Here is an 11,182-nt window from a genome sequence, read left to right as displayed (position 1 = left end):
ATTGAGATTTAGACTACCTATACATATTTCCCCCACCAAACAGAAGTTATCTGTGCCTCTCCAAACAAGCTCTATCAATGCCTTTGAATCGTGTTATGGCTTCATACACCAAACGATTCACTGATGTGTGAAAAGACCAGTAAATCACCAAGTTGCTTGTTCTGTGTAAACCCAGCTAGCTGATGTGCTTGAGTTATTGGACTGGGCAGTGCAACGGTTTGGTGCCATGAATTTTTAGTCCTTGGTGAGACAGAGGTTCAGCAACTATTATTTCTCACTGAGGAAATGCTCATGAATATGGCAACCAAATTTCTAAACAGCGCCATCCAGAACTCATTGAATATCCTTATCAATTATAGTTTATACGAGTAGCCATTGAATTGTCAGAGACTTAGGCTATCTCTTTAATTATAAACGGGCACTATGGTGTGGCATTTAAGAGCAAAGATGCTGGAGTCAAACTGGGCTCTGCTCCCTGCAAGTAGTGTGACCCTCAGTACTCACCATTCTGAAGAACAGAAAAGAGCCCTCTCTTTATCATGCAAGGATAGAGCAATAAGTCTGCAAGCCAAGAAGAAAACACTGACCAAACACTGAACCTGCCTGCACTCTGACCTTGAACTTCCCAGCCTCCAAAACTGTGAGAAATATATGTTGGTTGTTTAAGCCACTGTCTATGGTATTCTGTCATAGCAATCCAAAGTAGGTGGTGGCGCTAGTGGTAAAGAATCCGCCTGACAATGCAGGAGACACAAGAGACATGGGTTCGATCCCTGGGTCAGGAAGATCCCTTGGAGAAGGAAATGGCAACCCAATCTAGTATTCTTGCTTGGAGTATCGCATGGACAGAGGAGCCTGGCGGGCTACAGTCCATGGGGTGGCAAAGAGCTGGACATGACTGAGCGCACACAGAACTCTGTCTATGCTATTTGTTACAGGAATCCAAAGTGACTATGACAACAGCTAACATTTGCTGAGCATTTATTCTGTGCCAGACACTGTTCTTAACATTCTTATATTAATTAATCTTCATAACTTCATGAAATAGGTATTATTATTATCTCATTACCCTATGTTGAAGATGGATACCAGGGCACAGAGAAGTTATATGCCCAAGATCACCCAGCTAGACAATTATCACACTAATATTAATACACAAGCAGTGTGTTTTGAGCTCCATAAGCATTTTACTAGATTGAGAGAATTCTTTTTCTCAAAAGATGGTCTCATGATGAAGACCATCATGAAATTCCTTTCTCCTTCGAATTTCTAAAATGCTACAATTCTTAAGAAGAAAACTAGACATTTGATACTGTGTACACGTGTACAACTTTGTCATCAGAGGGATGTGGTTTCATAGCTTGGTTTATTCACCTACTAGGTATGTAAATTTGGAGAAGATAATGCATTCTTTACAAGCAACTCCCCATAGCATCTCTGTTCTTCATCTGAAAAATAGTGACAAAATACCAGTTCCATACGGGGTTTTATAAAGGATGAAAGGAAACAATTCATATCAATTCCTTAGCATGGACCTTATGTATAGTAAGAGCTCAGTATATGATAACAAGTATTATTGTTCCTGATAATTTGTCTTTAATGTTCCTGTTGGTGACAGAGTATCTGAATAGTTTCAGCCAAGTGTAACACTTCTTGTTCCAATGATTTTGCAGATTTGAAACTGATAAGAAAACCGTGATGATTTATTATGGATGTAATATAATCTATTCCCTTGTGGTTGAAAACTTCATTAAAGTTGAACTCTGTACACAGTTGGAAGGTAGCTAATAATACACTACAAATTAATTAATTAAATTAATAATTAAATTTAATTTTAATTAAATAAATAATTAAAATGATAACTTATTATTTTTTATTAAGGTCCCATTGTGAACCAAGGACTATTCCAGGTATTTTATGTACAACACTCCTAGAAATAAAACCAACATATGACCCAGCAATTCCTCTATGGGACATACGCCCAGAAAAAACTACAATTGAAAAAGACACGTGTACCCCAGTGTTCATTGCAGCACTATTTAAATATCCAGGACATGGAAGCAACCTAGATGTCCATTGACAGGTGAGTGGATAAAGAAGTTGTGTTATATATATGCAATGGAATATTATTCAGCCATGTAAAGAAACAAAATTGGGTCATTGGTAGAGACATAAGTAGACCTAGAGACTGTCATACAGAGTGAAGTAAGTCAGAAAGAAAAAAACCACAAATATTGTATAATAACACATGTGGAATCTGAAAATGGTATAGATGATCTTACTTGCAAAACAGAAATAGAGACACAGATGTAGCGAACAAATGTATGGACACCAAGGGAAGAAGGAGGGGTGGGATGAATTGAGAGATTGGGTTTGACATAAATACACTATTGATACACTGTGTAAAATAGATAACTTATAAGAACCTACTGTATAGCTCAGGGAGCCCTACTCAGTGCTCTCTGCTCAGTTCAGTTCAGTCGCTCAGTCGTGTCCAACTCTTTGTGACTCCATGAACTGCAGCACGCCAGGCTTTCCTGTCCATCAACTGCCAGAATTCACTCAGACTCATGTCCATTGAGTCGGTGATGCCATCCAACCATCTCATCCTCTGTCATCCCCTTTTCCTCCTGCCCTCAATCTTTCCCAGCATCAGGGTCTTTTCAAATGAGTCAGCTCTTCACATCAGGTGGCCAAAGTACTGGAGTTTCAGCTTCAACATCAGTCCTTCCAAAGAACACCCAGGACTGATCTCCTTTAGGATGGACTGGTTGGATCTCCTTGCAGTCCAAGGGACTCTCAAGAGTCTTCTCCAACAACACAGTTCAAAAGCATCAATTCTTCGGTACTCAGCTTTCTTCACAGACCAACTCTCACATCCATATATGACCACTGGCAAAACCACAGCCTTGACTAGATGGATCTTTGTTGGCAAAGTAATGTCTCTGCTTTTGAATATGCTATCTAGGTTCGTCATAATTTTTCTTCCAAGGAGTAAACGTCTTTTAATTTCATGGCTGCAATCACCATCTGCAGTGATTTTGGAGCTCCCCAAAATAAAGGCTGTCATTGTTTCCATTGTTTCTCCATCTATTTGCCATGAAGTGATGGGACCAGGTCCCATGATCTTTGTTTTTGAATGTTGAGCTTTAAACCAACTTTTTCACTCTCCTCTTTCACTTTCATCAAGAGGCTTTTTAGTTCTTCTTCACTTTCTGCCATAAAAGTGGTATCAGCTGCGTATCTGAGGTTATTGATATTTTTCCTGGCAATCTTGATTCCAGCTTGTGCTTCATCCAGCCTGGTATTTCTCATAATGTACTCTGCATAGAAGTTAAATAAGCAGGGTGACAGTATATAACCTTGACATCCTTTCCAGATTTGGAACCAGTCTGTTGTTCCATGTCCGGTTCTAACTGTTGCTTCCTGACCTCCATACAGATTTCTCAGGAGCCAGATAAGGTGGTCTGGTAGTCCCACCTCTTTAAGACTTTTCCACAGTTTGCTGTGATCCACACAAAGGCTTTGGCATAGTCAATAAAGCAGAAGTAGATGCTTTTCTGGAACTCTATTGCTTTTTCTATGATCCAACAGATGTTGACAACTTGATTTCTGGTTCTTTTGCCTTTCCTAAATCCAGCTTGAACATCTGAAAGTTCACATTTCATATACTGATGAAGCCTGGCTTGGAGAATTTTGAGCACTACTTTGCTAGCATGTGAGATGAGTGCAATAGTGTGGTAGTTTGAACATTCTGAGACCTGGGTTCGATCCCTGGGTTGGGAAGAACCCCTGGAAAAGGAAAAGGCTACCCACTCCAATATTCTGGCCTGGAGAATTCCATGGACTGTATAGTCCATGGGGTCACAAAGAGTCGGACAGGACTGAGTGACTTTCACTTTCATTTTGAAGATTCTTTGGCATTGCCTTTCTTTGGGAACAGAATTAAAACAGGTATTTTCCAGTCCTGTGGCCACTGCTGTTTTCCAAATTTGCTGGCACATTGAGTGCTGCACTTTCACAGCATCATCTTTCAGGATTTGAAATAGCTCAACTGGAATTCCACTTAATGCTCTATGGTGACCTAAATGGGAAGGAAATCCCCAAAAGAGGGGATATATGTACATGTATAGTTGAGTCACTTTGCTGTACAGTAGAGACTAATACAACATTGTCAAGCAACTGCACTTCTATAAAAATTAATGAAAAAACACTATTAGAAATTTGCTCTTATTTTTATTTTAAAGAAACTGAAGCTTGAAGCTTTTATTTTTGAAGAAAGTAAAGCTTGAAGCGTTTACTTGCCTACAGCTGGCTTATAAAAAGAGCTAGTATTCTAACCTTCTGCTGTTTGAGTGGGATATAGACTTGATAAATCTAGTAAAGGATAGGAATCCTACATTAGTTATTGCTTTTGTCTCCTCAAGTTTCATTGTGAGAATGAGAGAATAAGAGAATGAATAAATGAATAATAACAAAGATAACGGGGTAAAAAATGTTCAGGACATGAGCAAGGAGATGTCTAACCTGTTATTAAATTAAAACCAAACACACACACACAAAAACCTTTCCAAACAAGTTGGTGATCTTCAAAAGGAACAGGAGGGATCATTTGCAATTGTTCAGTTTTGAAACTGACATCACTAAGAGATTTCCTTTTATCCTTTCTCTCAAATAGGCATGCTTTTCTAAGGCCTTGCTTATTCTTGCAGCTAAATAGTCAGCATTATTAATGACTGAGCAACCAATATCCAATCATATCGTTAAGGTCTTAATGGGGAAGCTTCAGGTGTTCAGGAAGGACACGATCTTTATCACGTCATGGTGGTGAGGAGATTGTCACTTCCGGTAATTCTCTACTTGGACTCTTTTTTTCTCTAGGCTTTTGGGTGAGTCATATTTGTCTGAGGAGGCAACTGCTATTTGTAACCCTACTTTGCTAGTGAACTTTATCCTCAACTTCTTGAATTCAGCTCTAGCATCGTCCCATTTTGCTTGCCTCTGGCTGTTTCATTTGCTCTTTCCTCGTCTAATAAGTGGAGAAGGAAATGGCAACCCACTCCAGTGTTCTTGCCTGGAAAATCCCAGGGACGGGGGAGCCTGGTGGGCTGCCTTCTCTGGGGTCTCACGGAGTCGGACACGACTGAAGCGACTTAGCAGCAGCATCTAATATATATTTGGGTTGAATACTCACATTACTGTTGCCTAAACCAACTTTCTTCCCTCCTTTTTCGCTTCTCTGCTGTGGAGGCATTCGATTCATGCCAGTTTTATGACTCGGGAGAGAAATTCTACTTCTTTTCACTCTCGGTGCACTCTGAGAGTCTCTGGAGGGTAGAGCAAAAAACTCGTTAGGCTGGCTGTTTATCTCAGTTGTAGCGAGGAGCCAGGGGTGGGGTCAGAGGGGAGATTTTCTACTTGCCTGATTTCACAGGACCCATTTCTGTGTTTTGCCAAATGGGAAGGAAGCCTCTATCAGATTGGACAGATACCCATTATTATTATTATTTTAGACCAAAATACTCACTAGAGAGGAGTGACCAGCTAGCAAAAGACATCCCCAAACACGAAGCTGTCCTGCTGGCATCGTCCTGCCAGTGGTTGCTTTCCTTTCCGCCGTCTCCCAGTACCCCCAGCCCTGAAGCAAAGGGCCCCTCTGCACAAAGGTGGAGATTGCTTCCCAGCTGCGGCTGTAACAGGGGCATCTATCCTCATCTGTTCCCCATCGCTGAATTCTCCATTGCGCTTTAGAAACAAGCAGTGCAACCTCCGCCACCAGCGACACCGGCGGGATCTGGCTTTTAGAAGTAAGATTGAACGGCTATTAGCAGGGGTGAAGGCTATAACCTAACACTGTACAGAGAGACCGCAGTAATGAAGCGACACAGTGTTGTGGAATGGTGAGACCCGGAAGGCTCTTTAGATACCTCACTGGACAGCTTCTTCCCTTTACAGGTGAAGAAACCCAGGTCCAAAGAGATTAATTGACTTACCCAAGGTCATATTGTGAATTGTTGTCCTTTGGTTGTTCAGGTCTCCCTTAAACAAAAAAATTTTTTTCTCCCAAGACCTCTAAGAATTCTGAATTCATAGCCCATTGGCTTCAGTAGTTTAAATGCTTCTCTATAGAACTCGTTCATTGGTGGTGTATCACAGGAAGCTATCCCGAGCATGCCCCATAAGTTGTAGGTGCTTAAAAATGGGGAAAGAGGTTTCTGAACCTAATATCTTAACAGTTTAATTGAAGACTTAAGAAATAGAAATAGCAAGAGGAAAAATGAAATGCTTGATGTATGTATGCATGTAAATGCTGTATATAAAGAGAGTTCTGTGGAGCAGGTGTCATGCTTTATCTTAAAGAAACTAAAGAACATATATTTGTATTAACATATAAAGGGCAATTAAATTATTATTGGGACTATCAAATAAAAATGATAAATAACAGTTTATACTTTGTGTTCTATAGTATGAACTCTCCATGTATGGAGTTTCCTGGGTATTTCAGCAGTCACCCACATCACTGAAAATATGCCCACAAAAAAATTCCATCTAAATCTCGGCTCCTTGAAACACAGCTTCCACTTTTAAAAAAATATTATTATTATTATTCCCATTTCACAAACATGGAATGAACTGTGTAATGAACGCTAAGTGCTAGGTCATTTTTATATATTTATTTGGCCATGCCACAGGGCTAGTGGGAACTTGATCCCTGACCAGTGATCGAACTGGTGCCCCCTGTGGTGATGTCATGGAGCTCTACCCGCTGGACCACCAAGGAGTTCCCCATAGCTTCCTCTCTTAATTCTTATTTCCTCATTTTTTTTCAACACAAAGTGGTCACAATAGATGATCTTTAAAGTTCTTGCAAATTTCCACTTTCCCTTGATTAGTGAGTGGCCAAAAACAAAAAGCAAATTCCTCCAGATCTTCTAGTAGGTTTACATTCGGATCTGAAAAAAAGTCCTAAAGCACCTCAGTACTTTTAAATTACATTTTGAGTGGTGAAATACTCCTGAGGATTTTCTGTGACGTTCTCCAAGTAGCAGAGCTGGTTTTAGAGTTGTACCCTGTCGATCTTGTAGTTCCTGGACAGATTTGGGATAATTATCATGATTTCCGTGGGGTAGAACAATATTTTAGGATCGTCATAATGAGACTCAAATTGTACAGGCATGACAGTTTAACAAATGTAACACATATTGGACAATTCTTATTGAATTGATGAGTCCTTTTTGTCTATCCATCAAAATTGTGAGAGGTAAATAAGCATTCATTTCTATGTGAACATTTCTGTATTGCTGTTGGAAAAGTGTTTCTAAGGGTACAGTAGCAATAGATGCCACTGAAAGGCTCAAGCCCAGAATGATCATTTGAATACTTCTTGTGAATGGCAAAGCTCATATTTCTGTCTCAGATACATTGAAACAACTTTGCCAGTGCAGCGTTAGCCAATTAGAATAGTCAATACTTACTGAGTACTGTCCAACTCTTTGCAACCCCAATGGACTGCTGCCCGCCAGGCTCCTCTCTTCATGGATTTTCCAGGCAAGAATACTGGAGTGGGTTGCCAAGCCCTTCTCCAGGAGATCTTCCCAACCCAGGGGTCAAACCCACATCTCTTACATCTCCTGCATTGGCAGGCAGGTTCTTTAACACTAGCACCATCTGGGAAGGCCAACTATGACCAGGGTGTCATTGGGTACCAGGCTTGGCAGGCTTCCTTCCTGCTAAGAACCTTCACCTGTAGGCATAAGCATGCATCATCCAGCCCGGGTCAGAACAGCGGGGTCAGAAGCCGTTTCATTATTTAAATTTTTTTTTTAATTTTTTTACTTTACAACACTGTATTGGTTTCGCCATACATTGACATGAATCCACCACAGGTGTACATGAGTTCCCAACCCCGAACCCCCCACTCGCCTCCCTCCCCATATCATCCCTCCAGGTCATCCCAGTGCACCAGCCCCAGGCATCCTGTATCCCATATCGAACCGAGACTAACCATTCGATTATTTAAATTTCTTATCTGCAGTGTTATATGAAATACTGTTAAGAACCCCATGCTTTAGGATCTGTGGAATATCAACATATTTTGCAGCCTAAATCTAAAGCAATGGTGCTTAAGAATTTATATGACTGCATTTCCCCCTTCTGCATGTGGTTAAAAATAATGAAAGAGAGAACCGTGCTCTCTGAGAATGTTACAGGCCAATTTATGATTCTAATTCTCTGTTTGGTCATCTGAAATATACAATTTTAGCAGCTTTCTAGCTTTAACAGGTATTTCTTGAAAGCAATTCCTACTTGCATTACTGTTCTGTAAATGTTTCAGCTTGAAAGGAAAAAAAAAAATGTGTCCTTCAAGCAAGTGTGTTTCTTTCAGGGCTACTTCTGTATGTGAATTTCTCTGTGGTGACTTCCCAGTGTTTTCTGTTATCATCTTCTCAGTGTTCAATTCATTACCCCTGTTCATTATTCAATTTGTTGGGCTTTGAGCACCTGAATAATTGAAAGCTATGCAAGTATTATAAATTATAGTGTCCACGTTCATAATTCCCATTTTAGAGTTTATAGCTTCACTGTAAAAATTCACTGTGTTGGAACCTTACATACAAGGTCTTATATTGAAAACAAATTAATTTATAAATATATATTTTTTCTTCCCTAAACTCAATATTCATCAAATCTTACATTTTTTTTCTAGTTATGACTTTTAGGACTTTTACTGCCGCAGAAAGACCAATGAAAAAGAATATTTGACATGTTCACTCATTCTTTTTTGCAACAAATATTTATGGAGTGACTATTCCTTTGACAGTGGAAGGATGGGGTAGGTCAATCTGTTCTCTTTGAGAAGACTGAGAGGCTTTGCAACACTTTAAGTTATGGCCTCCACCTCCCTCTGACATTCTGAAACCAAAAGGAACAAAAACACCCACAAACCAAATCCTCAGCAGTCCTGCCTCTGTAGCCTCTGCTCTTTAATACTTTCCGGTCCACCTAGAGCCCTGAGCACTGAAAGACCCTGCAGCTTCCTGGAGACAGGTAGCCTAGCTCTTTGCCCTGCAAATAAATATGGAAACAATTATTTTTCCCAAAGAGAATGAGAATGAAAGAGCCTGGGTGAGGCTTAAGAGACTGATACCCTAGTCAGTAAGTGCCTGAGCTAGAAGACAGGCTGCAGACTCAAGTCTTGTGAATGCAAGATCAGCAGCGTTTTAAATTTCATCTGTACTGCCTCTGCATTGCTAGACTGATCAATTGATTGATTGGCCTTATCATAATAAGAATAGCTTTACTGTTTTTTTTTCTATAATTATACCAGCAATACCCACCCTTCTTGTTGTGAAAGCTGAAACAGTGGATGAAAGTAGAAAGCAGAAAGTGAAAACCATCTGGAAACAAATTTGTGTGGCCCTAGCTCAACAAGCATTTTGCACATATTCTGTACCATTTGGTCCTGAGTAACTAATACAAATGTGGTTCCTGCCCTTAGCGTGAAATTGGCAACAACTAGGCAAGAAAGTAAATGAATATATATTATATTTTTATGAAAGCTAAGAACAGAGAATCATAATGGCAAATCAACAGAGGAAGTACTCCTTACATCAAGCTATTCGAAATAATCTCTTCTGGGAAGTAACACTGTAAGGGAGAGCCTCCCAAAGTGTATTCTATGGCTCTGTTTATACATTTTTACTTTTTACAAAAACAAGATCATATGTGCATGTTGTTTTGCAGCTTGCCTTTTCAATGTAACTGTGTTAATCTTCCATGTAAATAAGTATAGATTGAGTGTATTATATTGCAAGAATATATCATAATTTAAGAAAATCAATCCTTTATTGATGAATATTGATTTCTTTTTTTTTTAATTTTTGCTTTCATATGCATTGCAAGGATGAACTTCCTTTGAAATATCCCTTGAGAGTGTATTTACCATTATTTCTTAGCACAAATAGGAATAGAATTTCTGAGACTAAGAGTATATGCATTAAATTTTGATACTATATTACTTGGATAATAACTTAGGTGTTCACCCACTTTATAGAAAGACTTTGAGCAACTTTTTGAGGTAGCTGGCAGGAAGTGTTTGATGGCTTCCTGGCCATTACGTCTACATATTTTGTTGTTTAGTTGTTAAGTCATGTCCAACTCTTGCAACCACATGGCTCCTCTGTGCATGGAGTTCTCCTGGCAAGAATCCTGGAGTGGGTTGCCATTCCCTTCTCCAGGGAATCTTCCCGACCAAGGTATTGAACCTGCGTCTCCTGCGTTGGCAGGTGGGTTCTTCACTGCTGAGCCACCGGTGAAGCCTAGTGAGCGGTTGAAGAGAGTATGTTTTCTTTGCTTCTTAAGGTTTCATATCTTTTCTTGTTGGCTCTGGGGTTTATGTCCCTTTGTCATGCTTGATTTAAATGGTGCCTCATGTCAACCTATCATTTCTATTCAGAACAGTATTTTCCTTAAAAATCTTGAGATGGCAAAATGAAAAAGAATCTAATTAGGATATTTGTCCCATGGTATATTTATTGCCTTATAATGTTATTTTCTTATTCCTTTAAAAACTATTTCAGATTTATGGAAAGGTGAAGAGAATGATAATAGTAAAAAAATGTTATCACCATCCAGTTTAAAAAGTAAAACACTGCCTGTACATTTGGATTCCCCAGTGTTCTGCATTCCTGTGTACTCTTCTTGACTATAATATTTTTTCTTACCCCAAGGCAACTACTCTATTGAATGTAACTCTTCTCATCTCCATGCATTTAAAAAATAATTGCAATGTGTGGTGTATAATAAAATAGACAGTATTGCTTTCATGCTTTAAAACTTTTAAATAAATGATGTGCAATTTAGTTTAGTTTTTTTTTTTTTTTTTTTTTTTTTAATGCCCAACATCCTATTTGAGAGTCTGGGTGGTAACCTGTAGAGGGCTAGTTGATACTTTTTCACTGGTCTACAACATTGCCTTCTCTGAATATACCATTATGTATCCCTTATAATCTTTTTTGTTTTAACAAACTATGTTCTGTCATTGAATATTCTTGACCATAAGTGTGAAAAACAGATTGCTATCCAAATGGATTATAACCATTCATATTCCCACAGCAGTGAGGAAAAGATTTAAGATCGCTGTAAAACTATTTAACTCAGGAAATCAGGCAATCACCTAAAC

This window comes from Ovis aries, chromosome 12 (assembly GCF_016772045.2).
Source record: "Ovis aries strain OAR_USU_Benz2616 breed Rambouillet chromosome 12, ARS-UI_Ramb_v3.0, whole genome shotgun sequence".
Classification (NCBI taxonomy): Eukaryota; Metazoa; Chordata; class Mammalia; order Artiodactyla; family Bovidae; genus Ovis; species Ovis aries.
Note: the sequence above shows the minus strand (reverse complement) of the source record.